At 39.8% G+C, this 10078-nt stretch overlaps 1 protein-coding gene and 1 long non-coding RNA gene across 7 annotated transcripts in view; one reads left to right on the forward strand and one right to left on the reverse strand.

Annotated features, from left to right (window-relative positions):
* Window positions 1-9789, reverse strand: part of LOC136791468 (uncharacterized) — a 151961-nt gene extending 142172 nt beyond the window's left edge. For all 4 annotated transcript variants that reach the window (XR_010833632.1, XR_010833630.1, XR_010833629.1 and 1 more), the window contains exon 1: window positions 9232-9789. This is a non-coding gene — a long non-coding RNA (uncharacterized lncRNA). The remainder of the gene's footprint in view (window positions 1-9231) is intronic.
* Window positions 9033-10078, forward strand: part of SPHKAP (SPHK1 interactor, AKAP domain containing) — a 95816-nt gene continuing 94770 nt past the window's right edge. For 2 of the 3 annotated variants that reach the window (XM_048063170.2, XM_048063175.2), the window contains exon 1: window positions 9033-9121. The gene's annotated coding sequence lies outside the window, so the exon portion shown is untranslated. Of the gene's footprint in view, window positions 9122-9797; window positions 10001-10078 lie in introns of all 3 variants that reach the window. The other variant, XM_067002536.1, reaches the window with a different exon arrangement.

The following is a 10078-nucleotide window of genomic DNA, read 5'->3' on the forward strand; positions in this document are numbered from 1 at the left end:
AACTTAATAAAAAGTTCTCAGTCTCTCGCTACCAGCCTAAGTGACTTATCTAATTTCTGTCTTCAGAGGTTTCTGTTCTGATTAATCTAACTACACCGAACCTGATCTAAATGAGCAGTTTATTGAAGTGATACATGATTTCTTCCCCCCACCAACTGCATTTTGGCGACTGAATTATGAATCTTCATTGTAGGCTGGATGAAATAAGCCTCTTGTTGAGCAAGACGGAGTAACTTCACCTGAAAGGTGAGTTAATGGAGTGTGGAAATAAGACCTGTGCCAAAGCCTCCACATGAAATGGGAGCTCTTCCACACTATTAGGTGATGTGAGGTCCCAGCCCACGTGGAGCAGTGGTGTATGTTGTCAAGGAACGGACTAGGATGAGTTAAGGTTTGTCAATAAAGCGCGGATGGGTGGATGACTTTTTTAATATGTTCCAAACCTGGGAAGGTGGGTGTCTTTTATTCCAGCAGTGAAGAAACGAACTTGCATGGTGAAAACACATTGTATTTACCAGTTTAAGATGGCATTTTAGATAAATTCAACACTATTATTCTGTTCAGATGATACATTACCTGGTTACTACTGTTAAACCTGTTTTGGGGGTAATTGTTCAAGGGCACAATAATACTAGTGTCCCAAACTTCTATTTGGAAGAATAAAATGACAGCGGAATTAATTGTCAAATGCTATAAAAAGGACTCCAGTTATATGCCTGTGCCCATGTGAGGTGCTTGGTAGTGATGAAAGTTAGTGCTGAACCAAGAAATAGTTAGCTATTCCTATATGCGATATTTACTGATATGTTAGAGAAAGTTTCAAATTTAGTAATAGAATAGAGCTAAGTGTGTACCACCTCTGGTCCTTTTTTTTTTTTTTTTTTTCTCTCGGTAAACTGAGTCTGGAATCCGTAGCAGTAATTTTAAGACAAGTAACTATTTATTAATAAGTAATAGCTAAAACACTGTTTAGCTTTTTTTTTTCCAAAAACCTATTAATTATGCTCTCAAAAAAATTATGTTCTCAAAAAAAATATGCTCTTGTCTGACTCAAAGAAATGCATAAATAAGTTAATAGCCACTGCACATCTACTTCGAAGCATTACCACTGGTCTCTTTACATATTCTGCCTGATATTTGTAAGTAAAATTTGTGCTTCATCTTGAAGTTACTATCTGACTTATTTAGGAGAAAATTAACCCCTATCCTTACTTTAAGTACTGATTGCAGAGAGACTATATAGTGTTTTAAGTCCTTTTAGAGTAGCTCATTTATATTGTCTATATTGCCAAAGCCTCAAGATCCATTATTCACGGATTTGCTTTGAAAATTATAACTACAAGTTTAAAGCTACTTGGGAAAATCTTTCATAGTAATTAGGAAAAAGAGGATATTTCTTACTATGTATTAGTGCTTTTAAAATATATTTCCTCTACATACAATACAATATAAAGTCCGAATTTCTTTAAAACAACAAACAAACAAACACATACCTCATCCTCCTCACTGGAAGTAATTTGTATTATTACAGAAGGCAAATAACAGACAAATTCTGAATAAAGGATAAGAACGAACTGATGTCAGTCAATGGGCATTTCTAAGGTAGAAAGAATAAACTTACTAGAAGCATTTTAAAATAAATAAATAAATACACCTTGTGCTAAGCTTAAGTGGGACCACAAGCCAAAAACAGTCAAGAAAAATGGATACCTCCTTGCTTTCCACTCTGTGGAGAAGATGGAACCATTTGTTCTCCTTCCGGTGTGAGAAGTAGGGTACATCAAAGCCAGTTGGTGTTTCCACATTGGTATTTCCTCTCTACCCACATGCACACCAATTTTCACGTAACTTCTCTTTCACAAAAGCCAGTGCGAAACCTTTCTAGCAGAAGACTCATGAAGCCACTGGCTCCAAAGGACTCACTCACGTTGCCAAGACATTTACCATGGCAGAGGCAGCATGACGGGCCAGCACACTGCCTTCCCTCTCGGGCGCCTTGGTGGGCACACCCTGCCAGGCACCTACCGATGGGCTCACAGACAAACTGCACATAGGCGTCTAATTTCATCACATAATGACGTTGTGTCTCAGCGCAAATTCCTCCCTGTTCCCACTTCCCCAAGATACACAGTGGCAGTTCTCCTGAAAAGTAATAACAAGTTTCTGTTTTCCTTCAGATTTAATTAGGAGCCTAATTTTTGTAAGGATATATTGGGCTTTATGGGGAAGAAATGCAAGTAAACTGTTTCCAGAAGTCCAGACACTTGCTTTAGTTGTATATGTTTTAGTGAACCTGAGTACAGCTTTGAAACTTCTCTTAAATTCTTCCTCTTGGTACACATACCGCTTCCAACTTTAATTCCTGTGAGAGCACTCTAAGGAAGGACATAGTCCCACATCAGTCTCTCACTACATTCACTGCCCTTTGGAGTGCAGTAGAAAAAAATAGTAGTGTCATATCTAGAAACTGAGCTGTTTGATTTATTCATCATTTCTATTTTCTCAGAGTTTTTGGATTTATGTCCTCATCATCTTACACTTGTTCCTACTAATGATGCGCTCTCAAGCTATTTTCCATTACATACTTACTCCCTTTATTGTTTTCAGTATTGAACTATAGTGACTTAATTCCACACCCACTACGCAATATCTCCAAGGCCCCATCTTTGTTATGACCAGTATATACTAGCTCCTAGCTCTAGGAAGTTAGTATTTTACAAGCTTAAAAACAAATTAAAGAAGATTTTATAACATTATGCAGGTTCTTTGGAGAAAAGAAAAATAATTCAGGGGCTTGCAACCTACTTAATCTTCCAAGGTATCTCTCTGAAGATAGTGACAGTTCTTGGAAACCAGCCATCTGTATCAAAACATCACAAAGAGATGGTAACGTCCTGAGTCCAAATTATGAAAGCACTTTGTAACAGACATTGCCATGGTCACAAACATATGACCAAACATGACATGGCAAGGACAAGCTGCTAGGAATCATACTGAGCAACCAGTTTCCTGGGGCACTACCACAACCTTTCCCAGCCTGTCAGGCAGGAAGGCTCTGTCTTGGTATTGAAAAAGCTTCCCAGTGGCAGAGCTGTGCAGGACATGTCCGATCTCCTCCTGCACCCTTTCCAGCTGAGCAGCAGTGATGCCACATGTACCACCGTGATGTCGGACTGAGTAGTCCTGCTATATAGAGAGCATAGAGGAGAAGCAGAAAAAGGCAATGAGATCAAGTGAGTTCTCCTAAGCTTGCTTGGACTGCTCAGAATCCAAGTACCAAGGGGTGAATCCTCATCTCTGTGGTATCAGCCTGTCTTATTTCCATTTCCTTGCCCACAACTGTTTGCCAGATTCTTCACAAATCCTTTCAATATTTCTCTCCACTGACATATTCTGGATGTATTCCAATGCAAATGAAAATCATATTTTCACATTACTCCTGTATTATTTTTTTTCTAATTATTGAAGATCTAGGGAACCGTGAGAGTCACCTTGCAGCAACTGCAAAGCCCTGTAGAGACCAGAGAAAAGCCTGCTGAAAATAAATATGATAGAAAAGCTATTACACCTGAAACAGCAACACACTGCTTTAAATGACATATGGCTACCGTACAGAATGTAATGTAGAACTTTAAAAGGCTAGAAGCTGGGAAATTGATTCTGTGCATTTAACATACAGATTGCTGCAGTTGCTGCATTTATGTAGGTGCTTTTTAAAAAGAGGAACAAACCAAGATTGATGCCACAGTTATACAGAGTTTTATAACTAACACAGGTAAGCCATTTACAAGGAGTGCAGACAGACACTGCATTTTAACTTCAGAAGAAGGCGTGTTTATAAAACCAGAAACATCCATGTGGGGTCAAGACACTATAGTTTACAGCAAGTGCACAGTCACATAAAATGAATATCAGAACACTTAACAGCAGTTTTTCTTCTGGATTTAATGCAAACTAATAACTTGACTGTGGCTCTGTTTTCTCCATTCGCTTTGGCTTTTATATAAATGACAAGACTTGTCCACGTGCCATGGTTAAGTATAGCATGGTGTCAGGGAAATGACAGAAGCATTCTACATTCTGCCAGACAGATCTCAGTAGATGGGACATTATTTTTTCTTTTGGTTATTTGACAGTGCCATCTGTAACTCCTGCCAATTTTCATGAGTTTCTAAGGGCAACTGGTTTCCATTTGTTGAAAAGAAAAGAAGGGTGTGAAAGAGCTAACCATCAGGTTAACCATCAAAAGGGGAGAACAGAGGGAATCTTCTGTAGCAATAACATTGCCTATATATAGAAGATTGTCTTCTCTACTAATACTACAATTACCAAAAGGTGGGCTTGCTCTCAGAATTGCAAAACACATTAATAAGGTTTATTTTGTATGTGCAAGGTCATTGTAGAAGGTTCTGAAGCATTAAACCATTCCAGACATAAGTAGTCACACGCAGCATTTCTACCTGACTTTTCCTGTGATGCTGATTAAATCAGAGCAGCCTTTGTTCACAGGTCTCTCCCACAGTTTAGCTTAGATTTCTGCATGCCAATGTCTTCCGCAACTTCTCTACCTCTCCCCACTCAAATAGGGTATTGGACATGAAAATAAGTTTGCAAATGGTTCAGAACAGCAATACACTGTTTGTCTCAATGGTGGTGGGACATGGCACACAGAATCCATAAGTGTCTCTGTGAGACTGGCTCTACAACTAGCTTTCTGCATGAATTTGAGTACATTTTTTCAAACTGGATTTTCAAATCAGTTGGGCATGTATCTAGAGCTAATATTACTTGCAAATGTTTAACATCTCTAAGAGAAACAGTGGACTTATGTACCTAAAAACTGTTTAGTACCAGCTTACAAGGACATCCACAGAAGGCTGAATAGCTTCTAAAAATAAAACTGAAGAACTGCAGTCTAAATTTGAGGTTGTGATTAGGTTTAAACATGCATGTTGGAACAACTTAGCCTTATTCCCCCCTTTTTTTTTTTCTCTGCAAAAAGGGATAAAAAACAGCATAAGTCTTTGTCTCTTTGTCATGCAAGGTCTGGTAGATGGTATCACTTCGGATTATCTCTTTCTCCCCTGCAGAAAGATTCAGCATTTAGGTTTATGTGGCAGGGCTTCAGTAGCTGGCAGGGATTGCAGTGGTATCACTCTGCTGCAGAAAATTCATCACAAGAAGTTAGATATCTTCATGGAAGTGGGAGAGGTGGGCTTTCTTAAGAATCTTGTGTATTAAAAACTGCACTTAAAGGAAAAGAGTTTCTAAGAATTCCACTCAAAATGCCAGAATATGTTTCTAGATGACAGTACAGAGCATGTCATATTCCTCTTTGAGCTGGGAATAATATATAAAATACTGCAGGAAATCTAACCTGTTGCTTTCTGTCCTAATGCCAAAGATGGAATCACCCCTGTCAGAAATGTAATTGTGTCATACAAGAAAATTTGATAATATTAAAATACCAGAGCAGCAATTTGATATTAAAGACATTCTTCATGATATTACTTCCTTCATATTGACAAAATCTGGAAGCCCTGTGGGCTTGTTCCTTTAAAATGATACAACCAATTCTGACACAAAGAAATTTAAAGAAATTATAACAGACTAATTTCCAGGTAACAGCAGAAACACAAGTCATGCTCAAAAACAAAAATCCAAGTACTGCAATACTCATAGTCTGTGAGGATTATATTGAACATGCTGATAAATGAAGTGTGAGTAGGTGAAATTCCCTGTATGAAGAAATAAATGCAGTGATTACAGAAGTCACAGCAAATTTTGCCCAGGCAACTCTCTGGTGCATTAATATTTTCATTTAAATCAACTTGTAACATCTTGTTTCTTTGAAGCTGTAACAAGAACTGTATAAATTCTCCTGAACCATTATGCACAGAGAGATACTAAGATGCACCTGTAAGTGCAGCTGAACCAGAAGTTAACATGTAAATTACATCAATCAAATTAGGAAAAAAAAGAACTTAACATGGAGAAGCAAGTGATTCTTAATGATGACTAAACAGCAGCCATGAGCTAAACATATCGCTTTCTTTCTGATGCAGTTCTTCAAAAACTGGGATAGCATAGCAAGCTGGGAGAAGCTTAGCAGGTCACCTCCCTCTGCACTGCATTCTTAGAGTGAAAAATTGGAATAGAAATAGAAAGATTGAGAGAAGTATCATAAAACATAGGTTGTCCTCCTCCTCAAGTCACAAGCCAGCTTCCATATCAGGAACCTGTATCTGCTTCTACAGAAGTACTAAGCATTTTCTCTTGGTCTCCTCTCATCACACTACTGCTTTGAAGAGGAGAGGTACATGTTCGAATTAATCCTCTCTAAGTCTGCTTGTCAGATTCTTTAAACCAGTCTCCATTTCACGTCAGAGGTCTCTCTGTGTGCTTAGCAACCTTCCTGACAAAGGACCAAATTCATCACATCTGGTCAAAGAAAGAAAAATATGGGATGCCTGACTGCCATGAAGAGTTCTGAATCCATATTCCTTCCCATCTCGCCAGTATGGCCCAAGACCATGGCTTCAGCCTGTTGGTAAGAGATTTTTCCCCAATCTTCTTTTTCTACTCTTCTATTAGTACTTCTTGAATATATGAAAATAGTTTTATACCACTAAAGCATGAAAAGTTGGGCTACTGTTTTTGACTTAAGTTTCTTTTTGGTATAGCTAATCCCATTTCTCTAGTGCATGTATAATCTGACTCTCATTTGATGAAGCAACAAGATATGTATTAATCTTACCATCATGCACTGCATAAAGCAAATGAGTTTTCTATTAGGTTTATTCCTTCCATTATGTTAGAAATCACTCATCCCCATCACTGTCCCCATTTCCCAGATCAATAGCTTTCCAACCTCTGATAAAAAATGTGGTTTTTTTCTGCAAGAACCTTGCATTAGTAACATATTGCTGTATTTTAATCCATGGTTATGGACTCTGATAAAGCACTACCTTGCTAAAGAACATGAGAAATCTTCAGTCTATCTGATGTCCCCTTCATTTCCGTATTGAAGATCATCCTGCATACCTAGCAGAACTGTGATGAGAACTGAATACAAGAGTGACAAACACTGTTGGAGATACTGTCCCAAAATAAGTACTAAATCTGGAAGAAATACATTTAGATTATTGTGGAATATAATTAGATTTTTCCATGAAAAGTGTGAGCCACATCAAAAATAAAGAACTAGGGTTTTTATGTAGATGATTTTAAAGGGCAAATATTCTTAGAGCAGCTGACTGGGAACATTTCAGCTAGTACGTATGAACACAGAGACAGGTCTATCATTTACAGTAATGAAAAGTCATAAATGTCTTTATTAAAGAGTAATTTCCTGCATAAAGAGGAATAGGGTACTGAGGGGTTTCATAGCTGAATGCAGACGTAGTAGGTAAGCTACTTTTTTCATAAAATAATTCCAGACCAATTTGAACAAGATGTCAGGTATGAAATCCCTAACCATTGGTCATACTTTCCACCCCTCCCCAATCACTATTAAAAGGACTATGGTGGAAAAACATGGCACCTAAGTTAAGAATGACAATTTAATCCTTCACTTTTATTTCAGAAGAAACCTTTTTTTCCTGGTTTGTTTTTTTGCTTGTTTGTTTTGGTTTTTTCTTCATTAATATGACAACATTGATCCAGATGCCAGCTTGAGGCCATGCATTGGGTAAGCGTAGTATCGCACTTTGTATTGAACACAACAGATTCAACTACCACAGCAACAGCAACAAAATTGAATTTAATAAAAAATTAAAGGCAGCCTGCTGAGCTCTTCTGAGGCTGTAAAATCATGCAACTTTGTGCCAATACCTCCCATTTAAAAAAAAAAAAAAAATACGCCAAACTATTTTGTCTTTAAGATTATTTCCTCTGATAAGACTCCAGTGCACTTAACAACAGCATCCTCAGGGAAGACAGTATTTTATAGATCTAAAAGATCATCATTCCACAGAAGCACTGCTGTAAGCACCAAGGCCAATGGCTTAAGGGCCTGAGGGCTATTTTAGAGTATGACCCATAAAGTAATTTCTGCCTCCACATGTAAAACTTCCAGTAAACATATTCACTGATGAGGGGGCTTGTATGAGATATAAATTCGCAGAAGCATAAAATCTCCCTTAACCTTTAAGGGAGGGGAGTGCACCATGTTTTTTGGATCATGCTCAGACTTCTCAGAGTTAGCATTAAAGTCATAAACTCATTATCGCCACCTCCTAGGTGGGTTTCTGGGATCTTCTGTAGTAGAAAAGCAGAACTTTTACCTCATAGCAAAACATCCAATCTGCATTCCAGGCCCTAGAAATTATCTGAGAGAAGTTTTGCACAAGCTTCAGTCTTTGATGGCTGTTCTTTACTCTGGGACGTAGTTTGTGAATAGAAGTCATTCGGCTGCGTGCCATGTCACCTGCTCATTGACTGCAGTCGCATCGACTGCTGAGTAACTCGTCACGGCTGCTGCCTTGCCAGTACGTAACTGCCCACTGTTTGTGAGTTGTATACAACAACAGAGAGAAGCAAAATTTAATATTTCCTTAATGAAAGGCATTTTAGTGCCCTTTCTGTCGTTATGTTTAGGCATATGCCTTTAAATAATTAGTTGCATTAAAATCTCACAGATTTTAAGCCTTTTCCAATAATGTTACATTACACATTTGTGCTTTTGGTTGTTTACAAAAGAAACACACATGGCTTTTCCCCTCATAACTAACAGAGGGAATCATTTATTTACCTAAATAATGCCATTCACCCACATGCCAAACTTGCTTGTGACTCAGGGAAAGCACATTTCCTTCCAAGTTTCCAGTGGAACTAGAACAGCAACTTTAGTTTGTGGTGTGTTTTTTTTTTTTTTTTTTGGTTGGTTGTTTTTTTTTTTTTTTTAAGATTTTTGAAAGAAAACAACAGCAACAAAAAAAGCAAGCACTCGCTCCTAGGTAAGATAAAGCCACTGCTAGAATATCCAAGTTTTTGTAAGTACAATTTATGAGGCACAGCCACACCAGTACAAACAGGCAGTGGGGGGGGCTGGTGGACTGAGAGGTTCTGTCTCCCTTCCAGAAGGCTCCATTCCCTGCTGCTATTTCTCCCCTCTCTCAAGGTAAGGGCACAACCAGGTGGATTTGAGGCTCTGATGCTCGATTACCACATGGTGCTCTACTCATAGACATCACATCACCTGCCTATGAATCCAACCCAGCAACAGCTCACCTGGATTAGGGGGAATCCACATTGGCTGCTGTGCTCTCTGCTCCTGCCCTGAGGGATGGGTACCTCAGCCACACCATCTCTGAGCCATCCCGCATGGCCAGCCACCACAGGGGGATGTGCCCAGGGCTCCCTCAGCAGGGGACACCCTCACATCTGAAGACTAGGGAGGCCCAAGGCTCCCTCAGGAGGCGACACCCTCACATCTGAGGCCCAGGAAGGCTCCTGTGAGGAGCTGAGGGGCACAGCCAGAGCGGGTGCATCACCGGGCCCAGACACCCCAGAGGTCACTATAGCTGTGCCCTTGAGCTCAGCAGGGTTCAAGTCACCACCGAGGTGGCTGTCAGCACTGTGAAGCACGGGGCTGGATTGGTCAACCGGCAGGCTGAGGGTGGGCAGGGGCCTGCGCTGCGGGGAGGTGGGAGCAGGAGTGGGCCCAGGTGGTCACTGAGGAGGCCGAAGACAGGCAGGGGCCAGTAGTGCTGTGAAGCCCCTGGACCACTGTGGTCACTGCTGTGGTATCATTTGCCCAATACAGACTCCTCACACCCCATTTTCTGCTGCCACAGGTCAACAGACACAGAATGGGAATTCTGTAGCAGCCATTTTTGCCCATCGCATTTTGATTATCAGGCAGGTGTGAATATCAGGTCTCAAAACACCGGGAATATAGGACCCTTTTTCAGGTCCCTGAAGCAAAGCCATGGGACACACAGAGAATATGCAAGTTGTAGCCTCACCACTGAGAAGGAGACAAGGACTTTGTAAATTAGTAAGTTGCCATCCGCTAACTACACATACAAACATACATTACTGCATTTCTGAGCCTTTATTAATGGGAGTAGGAACT

Source organism: Anser cygnoides, chromosome 9 (assembly GCF_040182565.1).
Source record: "Anser cygnoides isolate HZ-2024a breed goose chromosome 9, Taihu_goose_T2T_genome, whole genome shotgun sequence".
NCBI classification, from domain to species: domain Eukaryota; kingdom Metazoa; phylum Chordata; class Aves; order Anseriformes; family Anatidae; genus Anser; species Anser cygnoides.